We start from the raw sequence: 8,722 nt of genomic DNA on the forward strand, positions 1-8,722 counted from the left end.
ACATTTGACGCGTACTGAAAGCCGCAGCAACGGTGATTACTTTTCCACGCTTCTTGTCAGGATTTGTGAAAATTTCGACAAAGTCGAAATTAAAATTATTTAAGTTTTTGTGAAAAATTGGTGTCATTTTGATGCTATTACGATTAATGAGAGATTGTCAAACTATGTTGGCTTGTTGTGGCAGGCAATCGATAGCAGTGGCGTGGGCTTTTCGTTTTTCACTTTTCTCACTAAGGTGCTGCAGCAGCTGTCGCATTTACCTTTCGAATACACAAACTGCAAAATGTTGTTGAACTTCTTTTGCATGTAAATGCTGTATGTATGTATGTATATATGTAGGTGATGTGCCGCGTCGCTTTGATCCCACAAAGCGCTGTTTTTTTTGTGACGACTAACTATGGCGTTGGCGCCACTGCCACACTCAAATACTAGTGCAAATATTTTCGAGTTATTTTTTGTTTGGTTTGCTAGTTAGCTTAGCTAGAGCTGCTGTTTTGTTTTTTGCGTGCCGCGCTTGTGGACAACACTCGGTGCAGTTGCTGTGTTTTTTTTTTCTTTTTGAATTTTAGGCTTTCGGTTATACAGCTGGTCTGCACGTTTCGTTGGTAAATCACTTGCCGCTATTAAATACAATTACAATCGTTATTTTCGTTTGTTTGTTGTTTTGTTTGTGTTTTCCCATTTCTTGGTTAACTCAAATTTTAGTTGCCGTCGACGATTATGTGAGCAACGTTGGCTGGGCTGTTGCTTTTGGCGCTCGCCTAAACATTTTTAGACATTCACCAGCTAAATTGAAATGCTCGTGTGTGATCGGGCGCGTAATTAATTTTACTAACTTGTATTTTATTTTGTTTATTTTTTGTTTTTTTTTTTACAAAAATTATTGTTTTACTTTTTTTCATAAATTTTTTCACTTCGCTTGCTGTTACATCTGCAATGCATACATACAAACATTCAAGGCTAAATACCTTCAAAGAAATAACAATAAAGTCTCGCGTAATGCGTGTTTAAATTTTCGCATGCAAAAACTGCATAATTTTAATGAATTTACTAAATGCAAGGGAATTGAATAGTTATTAAATCATGTTTGCTTGCACTTTTGAATACAATTGCCAGTCGCGCTGCAATGTGAAAATTTCTCAAACTTTGCATTGTACAATAATTCAAGAGAAGTTCGCGCCTTAAGTCTTTCGATTCGTTGTGTGATCTGTGAAGAGACTAATGAATTTACAGGCGTTAAATTTTTAAATATTTCCCCACGCTTTCTATGGCACCTGCAACCTTGAGTGACAGCTTTATGCTTCACAAAAATTCGTATTGTTGTATGACAGCAAAATTTGCAATAAAAACAGATAAAATATGGTTTCGAATATATATAAAAAAAAATTCTTAGTAACAATCATAAATTGTTTTCAAGATTTTTTTCAATACTTGGAAAGTACGTGCATATTTTGAAGAAACCAAAAAAAAAAGGAACCACCCTGGCCATCATATTAAAAACCCAAAAAATAATAAAAAATAAATAAATAAAACATTTATTTTTGCAAGTCCAAGTTGCAATTTCATGCCTCCAATACCTCTTCCAACAACGTCGCAAAACCAATCCTAATGGCTTAAAAAAGTTGTAATTCGCGCTCGCATTTTTAAAACGGGTTTTCCAATTTATGTTATGAGCTTTGATGTTGTCAGACAAAAGAAAGCTACGTACCTCTGGAGATCATTAGGAATTAATTTCCAAGAGCATCTCAGGTTAAGTTAAGGAGTGCGAGCCAAAATATTCCTACCTTACCTTCCCACAGTGCTAAGTAGATTGCGCATCATCTTCCTCCTGCCAGCTGCGGCAGCAGAGTTCAGATAAAATTTCTAGCCTTACTGCGTGAATGCCAATCAGACAATGACCTGTGAAAATTAATTTCTCAAATATCCCATGTTGGTGATTTTAAATGTTTTTTTTTTTTCAATTTTAAGTTGACGGTCGCACTCAAAGAAACACGAATTCATATAAACATTTGTGCTATTTTCTTTTGGCTTGTTGATGTTTCCAACAGAGTAGAACTTTGATGTAATGTAGGCGGTTTTCCATCGTCCTTTACAAAATTTGTTTTGGATATAAACAGTACGAACAGTGCCACTGAAGATGGCAAAACGCCAACCAAATTTGGCAAGGGATGACGGAAAATCGCTGCCAATCCATCACTTCGACTATCCTTTTAGAGCAGGATGTGCCCTGAAGTTGAATGGACGTGCAAACACCAAATACATTTAAACTTTGCCATTGTAATTCACACACTCCCTATCATACGCAAGTCAACAACAGAATCTACGTTGAAGATAACTGTCGCCAATCTGTGCCAACAAAGTATACGAAAGTGTTGCTGCTTTCACCGCTGTCACTTGGGTATTCGCAAAGGAAACAATAACAAAATGTGAAAAAGCCAAAACGATTTATGTATTTTGCATCGCTTAGTGCGAAGTACTGTGTATGTAAGTGTAGCTGTAAATACGGTGAAGGTTGTGACTGCTGTTAGCATTCTTTGAAGAGCAGCGAGCTCCTATTTTACGAAGTTTAGGTTGAAGTCCTTTTTTTTGTATCCGGTTTACGAAGTATTCCGCTCCATTTAAGGGCTTTATTTTATGCGAAATTTTATGTCAATGAAATCAAGATACTTCTCATAATTTATGAGTCATTCGGCTTTCAGTTTGGTATGTATCTCTAAAATGAAAAAGTAACTGAAAGAACAAGACTATAAGTAAACCTCATTTAATTTTTAGAGGTGACGTAGAATTGTACAGGCAACAACAAGGACCACGAAATATGTACATATATTAAAAAAAAAACAGCGCGTTCAGTTTTTATTCTGCAACATAATTAGATTGTTTTCATGTTTTTTTTTTTACAATTATCAATTTATAAGCCATTGAAAATTGAAAGTAATAAAGCAAGTTTTGCGAATTCGGTACCCAATTTGTAATGCAAGTTTAAATTTTTGGCTTTAAAAGCGAAAATAATGGTAATTTTTAAAATTTCTTTTCAAAATTTGTCTACTTCTTTAAAACTCCAAATGTTGGTTTCTCAGTTGGTATTTAATCTTAAAGGAAAGACTCAAATAACAAACTTTTAAAATTAACTAAAGTTAGTTAAATAGTAAATCCCGTGCCGGATTAAGGGCACAGCCGACGGGGCCGCGACCCATGGCTTCCACATGTGATGACGGAAGAACAAAAAAATAATTTTTAGAGATTACAAAAAGACAAGATATCCATCTCTGTTCATAAACGAGCCTGCTGGGGTCAGTCATTTAATACTGCATCTAATATGAGCGGCAAATACAAAGGAAGGTAATTACTAACTTAAAAAGGGTCCAACTTATATAACGGCCTCGGGCCTCGGCTCAGAGTAAATCATTGAAGTAACATTGGTATATATGGAATAGGCCAAAGTGGTGGAACCGAGAGCGAAGACTACGTACAACAAAGGGCATGCAATGAAAGTTGTTTCCTGTTTTCGGCTGATCTGCCCGCTCGTCGGGCCTAGCTCGATAAATAATCTGTTCGAAAATTTGTTTCAATGGATGTACAAAGATAGTTAGTATACGATTAAAGTGAACGGCAAGTTTATCAAAACACTGTAAAGATGGAAAGATATACAATAGACAGGGAACGAAATGGTTGATCTTTTTATGAAATTACATATTTTAACCGCTAAAATTGGGCTTTTATTTTATTTATTTATGCAAGGTTTCAAGGTTTCAAGGTTTCAAACACAACAACCATTAAATTTAACCGTTGCTTTACGATTTGTCGATCAAGAATACTCGTCATTTTTTGGTTATTTATTTTTCGATAAATTTCGATAGTTATTTTGGATTTATATTGTATATTATATCATGTGATAATCGTTACTTTCAGATTTAATTTTATTTATCATAAAACATTTCAAATGTTTATAAAAACTCCGTCTTCATTTTAAGGGTTATTATTTTGTATCGAAAAAAAATTACAAAATCACGATACAGTTTGATCGATAAAATAAATATCCAAAAACGATTATTCTTGACCAAACAAATAAAAATAAAAGCAAATGTTGTAATTTGTATCAAAAAAACAATAACCTCATATAAAAGTTTAGAATTACCGTTAGTTTCTTCATGATCCTATGGTCTTCCTCTTTTTTAACTTAGTGAAAAAACTAACAATTTTTCAGTGATTTAACAAATACATTTTTTTTTTTTATTATTTAGTGGTTATTTGCAGTTCCTGCGATAGACTAATGCGCCACTAATAACCCCTCAATGGGGAATAAATTGAGGATATACTTATATTTAAAGAATGGAGATCGCATAAAATAAGATTTTTTTCCAAACATTTCTATGTAAAGTTTACTTCTAACGATAGACACAAGGGAATTGCAATTTCGACTATGAAGCGACTGTTTCTATACAAAGAGGCTTAATGCAGGTATTCTTTGAAATATGCAGAATCTCCGACTCCATAACTAAAGAGATCTGCTTTGGCAGAGACCTTCAAGTGAAAAGTCCAGATCTCATCTAGTGTAAGCGTCAAATATTTTTTTTTTTTAGATGACTCATAGTGTTCAAGGCTAAGGGACTAGCAATCTTAACTTACGCAAATTAAACCTCGAAAAGGGTTGGATGTGCGCATGCCTAGTCAGATAGCCAAGCAGCCATCCGGGCCTTCTGAGACAGGATAGTGAAATCCAAATTTGACTACTACTACTTGACTGCTAGATCGAAGGCGATGAGGTCGCTGACGAGTTGGCGCGAGAAGGATCTTTGACTGCCTTTTTAGGGCCGGAACAATTTTTGGTCTCAGTTGGTCGTCTTCGAGAACCATAATTACCGAGTGGGTTCACTCTGAATGTAGTAAGTACTGGGTAGATGGGGGCCATAGACAGGTCCGGCTCTTCGAGGACTATTTTTAGAGCTAAAATACACCGTTCAGGTTGCGCTGTCTCCTCTGCTGGTATACCCATGCTTTTAACTAACTAATTGACTAAAAACACGCGCATTTATTATTAGCCACATTTCCTCCAGTATGGTTTTTCGACAGCGTTCCTTCGAAACTATGCTCCAATGCGGCAGATCAGTTTTCAAAATATGTAAAAAAAAATATTACTGAGCTTAATCTAATATTGCTTTAATTTAATAATATTTACTTAAGTAATACATTTTTTTTAAGTTTGTGCCTTAAGTCTTTCGTTTGGAGTTGTCGAAAACGTCTTGAAAATAAGTATTAAAATATTTTCATAGTTTTACAAGACGTTATAAGCACTTTTTAATTTATTTCATGTGAAACAATTTTGTTTTCCATTTCCAAACAAGTTTATAGTTTCTTTATTTTTCGTTAATCCGCTTGTGTGTTTCCTGCTCGCATGTCTACAACTTTACTTCCTTTCACTTTAATGTAGTTTTAAATTCAACAGCCCACCCCTTCGCCAGCTAGTACCTTATTAAGCATGTTTTCTTCCACAAATTGACCTCGTGTAACTATTTCATAAAAAAAAAACAAAAACGAGGAAAAAACACGGACAATAAATAATCGCATGTGCTTTGCTCATTCCTACATATATATGCAACACACATTCATAATACTTTGGTGTGAATAGGCAAGTTTTTATGCATTCAATGAATATTTCCAAAATCAGATAATTTTCGATTTTATTTATGCCTAGTAGTGCTATTTTTTGTTTTTTTTTCTTTTTTTTTTTTGCTTGCCTTAATTTTTATATATTTCTAGCCACGCAACTTGCTCGCATTTTTCATTGTTCCTTTCATTAACACTTCCAATATAATATAATTGCAATTTTTGTATACTATGTGCACCCACACATACGCAAAATGCTCTCAAAAGCGGCCAACGCGAAGGTGGTTTGGATATTAATTTGTTACTTTCAAACACAAATGTTGTTGGCTTTGCACTTATTTAGCTCACTGTTACATTTTTGTTTTTACAGAAGGTTTGGTGTATTCACATTGCTAGCGCAAGTAGTTTGTGTCTGAATATGTCAACTTTTGCATTTAATGTTTTAGCGCATTTTGGTTTTTTTCTATTTTTTTATTTTTTGCTTAGCAGACGTAAATCGGCGCGTTATGCATTTATTTAATGCAAAAAGCGCACAAATTCAAAATCACTTTAATAATGAGTTCCAAAATATATACTTCTAAGTACCCGCTGATTCCTTGTTTGCTGGCCATTTACAGAATCATTACCGACATCGGTTAACACTCAAAGCGCTCGCTGCGCATACTCAACACGCCCGGATACGTCAGCACGGAATGAAAGTTGAATCGTAACTGGTTGTGCTTACGAGCTCATGAAGTCATAACAACGAGGCCTGTCTCTGTGCGGATAGCGCAAAAGCCACTACCACCAATACCGCGCCAATACAATGGCCACAAACTGGCGTCCACAATTACCAGCAGCGACAGAGTCACCAACTTTGCCCGTACGACCACAGCTGCTACCTCAGAGTCTCTGCCTGGCGCGAAGTACAAGTCCACAGCTGAGTGTTGCCAATATTGGCTACGGCTACTGTTGCTAATTCCATGATCATTGCTGCTTTATCTCTTCTTTATTTGTTGCTCGAACTTTGCTGCTGTCGTTGCGGCTGCGCAGTGTGCATTGTTCGTGTTTTATTTTTTTCATTGTGCCGCTGCGTCTACGTAATTGCAAAGCAGTTGTAGTATTTCTTGTTTATGTCGGTAACTCAATTTTTCACATCATTTTTTTTTTTGTTTTTAGTCAGGCCTAGTCAGTATCTAAGCTCACCGTTTTCAGTGAAGTTGTTTTCGTTTGTTATGCACTCATTTGTTGGCTTTTATTTAGCTCTTTAAGTGAGAGCAGAGCGCATAAGCGTTGCGAGTGAGCGATTTTTTAATACTTTTTTTGAAGCTGTTTACTTTGCAAACCTCTACGTTGAATGTTGCCTCTGTTTATGTAGCATTTATGTCGCGATTTCCCACAATACAATTGGGCTAACAATTAGTTGTGCAGAGTTACCAGCTTTTTGTGTGTTTCAAGTTGCATTGCAATTTAGTGAAATCTTTTGTCTTCAAGAAAAATTTTCATTATTAACTTTTTGACATTTGTTGATTTTTCCTATCGAATGAAGCCCTCCATAAACCAACTTCTCGGCCCTTCAGCCTTGTAAGTCCACAGTTGACCAGATTTGAACAGTGCATGCACCTGGCATCTCCACTGCCTTGATTGGGAGGGTGCCTCTTCACGGCTGGTTGATTTTCTCGCTAGGAAAAAGGCAGACGTCAGCGCTACAGAAGAGAAGCAGTCACATGATTTTTATGAAAAAATTACAAAAAATTTTACTTTAAAAACCTTGCAAATATTTTACAAAAGTCATCAGTACTCATGTCTGCTCCCCACTGTAGCTGGACTACAGGGCAATGGAATGTGCCGAAAATTCTGAAAAACTAAAATATAAATGGAGCATTCCATCGTTGGTACGAACAAATCGTGCGAATTTTTTCAGCTTATGATTCTTAAAAAGACAAAGTAAAAAGTTGTATATTATAAAAGCCGACAAGCAAAATAAACTTAAAGTAGGTGCTTACAAACAGCACATTTTTGGTTTATAAAACGCTTGAAAAAAATCGTAAAATAATCGAAATGGCACCCTTTTTTTAGCGTATGAATAAAAATGTAGAGGATTTGAAAATGCTGTAATTCTTTTATTTAATTTTTTTTTTTCAAAATTTTATTTTTGATGGATAAATGCATACAGATGTTCTGGGAACATTTCTGCATCAAAAATAAAATTTTGAAAAAATGTCGCTGGCGTCTTTTTGGCGGTTAGGGCTCGATAAGTTAGTGTGTGGCCGAGCTTCTCTTTCGTTTTGTGGGCTTGATGTTGTCACACAAAGGGAAGGCACCCACAGTTATACGCCGACTCCGAATGGCGATTGTATTTTTATGAGAAGCTGTTTTTCATGGCAGAAATACACTCGGAGGTTTGCCATTGCCTGCCGAGGAAAAACCTTTTTTCTATATTTTTTTGTCCAGGCGTTGCGGAGTGGAAGTGCGCACTGCTAACCACTACACCACAACGGTGGCCCAATGAATACTTTTTATTAAAGTTCCGCGAATGAATATAGTTTTTGCGTGAAAGGGGATGGTTTCTTGTCTCTGCTTGGGATTCATCAAGAGATGCTCCGACCTTAGCCTTTTGTTTTCCATGTATGCTGCTGTGGCCGAAAACGTAGATGAAAAGCTTATATATTGCCTCGGCGGTCGACTCTTACGCGCTTGTGAAAATATATGCATTTTGTACGCCTACGCAGGTTCTCTCTTATCTTTTGCAAGCCCTCTCGAGTCCCGGAACTGGCATTTGGAGGATGCTAGCAAAGTTCGGTAGGAGAAACGAGAGGGAGACATTCAGCATCTCAGAGAACACCCTTGCACTCACACCACAGTCCATTTTGGACCCGTCAAAATAGATTTCCTGGGAACTCTCCTCAACTATCCAGCCCCGTCTCCAAATCCCGTCTAGAAGGAAACTTCACCTGAAAGTTTTTCCTGAAATCTATCGTAGGAGTTATATAATCTGATTGTTTCTCTGATTCGATAAGCTTATCAGGAATACCACTCTGATCTTGATTTAATAAGCTGTATAGGCTTTAAGTACTGTTACTTCAACATAAATATTTCTAAATGAGTAGAACATAAAGTTCTGTTCACCTCTTCTAGG

General features: G+C 36.2%; 1 long non-coding RNA gene across 1 annotated transcript; it reads right to left on the minus strand.

The window, feature by feature from the left end:
* Window positions 1-497: 497 nt before the first annotated feature.
* On the minus strand, window positions 498-6,757 carry LOC108373277 (uncharacterized). The gene is made up of 2 exons (XR_001848951.1): window positions 6,180-6,757; window positions 498-931 (listed from the first exon to the last, which is right to left on the minus strand). It is a non-coding gene; the product is annotated as an uncharacterized LOC108373277 (long non-coding RNA).
* Window positions 6,758-8,722: the final 1,965 nt, after the last annotated feature.

Source organism: Rhagoletis zephyria, unplaced genomic scaffold, assembly GCF_001687245.7.
Source record: "Rhagoletis zephyria isolate East Lansing unplaced genomic scaffold, Rhagoletis_zephyria_1.1 Rzeph_scaffold_06539, whole genome shotgun sequence".
NCBI classification, from domain to species: domain Eukaryota; kingdom Metazoa; phylum Arthropoda; class Insecta; order Diptera; family Tephritidae; genus Rhagoletis; species Rhagoletis zephyria.